The sequence below is a fragment of the Mercurialis annua genome, linkage group LG8, assembly GCF_937616625.2.
Source record: "Mercurialis annua linkage group LG8, ddMerAnnu1.2, whole genome shotgun sequence".
Taxonomy (NCBI): Eukaryota; Viridiplantae; Streptophyta; class Magnoliopsida; order Malpighiales; family Euphorbiaceae; genus Mercurialis; species Mercurialis annua.
Window position 1 is genome coordinate 7,557,175 of NC_065577.1, and position 1,510 is coordinate 7,558,684.

Genomic DNA, 1,510 nt, shown 5'->3' on the forward strand with positions numbered 1-1,510 from the left:
GAATACGAACACCCGAATGAAGGTGTTCCACACTCACCACTATATAATCTGGCCCGGCCGGATTATTTATTGTTAGACCAGGAGGGGACAGTTCAAACCGATACCCCTCACGAAGGTTTATTTGAGAAACGAGATAATCTAAATACCCCTGGTTCAGCTCGGCAAAAGCATTTTCCATCCTAACTCTCCGAGACTCAGCAGTCTTACTACTCCTAGGCCTAACTCGTCTCGGTTTAACAAAAGAGGTCGCTTCCGAACAACCTACATCCTCTACCTTACGAAGGATCTCAACGAACTCCCCCTTGGCCGAGTCAGAAGGCTCGGCCTCTGATTTATTTCCCCCCGAAGTACACCCGTCCGAGTTACACTCCTCATCAACAATCTCCACAAAATCATTCTGGGAATCCTCCACAGAAGACATTATTTGAAAAAGTATAAACACAAAATCAAATAATCAACAACCCACCTATACTAACCCAGAAGAAAGAACACTCAAGAACGCGAAGAACAAACAGAAAAAAGATGAAGAAATAGCAATAAACAAGATCAAAACCAAAGAAAATAGGCAACTTACTAATGAATATCTTCAAAAAAAACACGAAAGTAGACACCAACGAAGGAAAGACAAACGAGAGCAAAAGGAGAGAAAAGAAAATCAGCAAATCAAAGAAAAGGCTTTTTATAAGAACCGAAACAGGGCAACTGAAACGGCACCTCAATAAATGTGCTAGTGGATACCAGATGTCAAGCAACGTCATTAAAGAGAGGACACGTGTCCAAAAAGCGTACTAAGGAAGAAAGCAAACCAAAAAGACCCAACTAACCCATACCAGTCTCGGACATAAATATCCGAACAAGCAGGGGGGGACTTGTGATAACAACACAAAGGAACAAACCCGAAATAACACACAAACCGGGCAGATCACGACAAGAAACCAATCCAACTAAATCAACCAGACCACCATATACCATCTAGGCCGCCGAACAAGACATGTAAAGTTACCACCTCGGTCATACCGAGCACCATATATACCATCTCGGTCACCGAACGCCATACGTAAAAGTACCATATCGGCCGAACTGAACACCATATATACCATCTCGGTCACCGAACGCCACACGTAAAGGTACCATCTCGGCCGAACCGAACACCATGTACACCGCCTCGGTGCCATCCGAGTTTACCCTCAACCAGACACAACGACAAACTTGTCAGAACGTACCCTGACATTCTAGACAACATCTGCACAAGACAAAGAGAACAAAATCAGGTCTGTCGGCCCAGACAAAGAGGAACAACACACATAGTATAAAAGGCTAGGAAAAAGTAGGTAAAAAAGGTTAATTCTCTTTCTCTCTCTAAACTCTCAACCACTTTTCACTTCTTATTCTTTCTCTCACTAAAACAGCTACTGACTAGACCGTCGGAGTGGTTTGCCGGAATCCTCCTCCGGCACCCTTCTCACGGTTGTTTTGTGCCTTGTAGGTACGGCCTTGAAGTGTCCTTCGG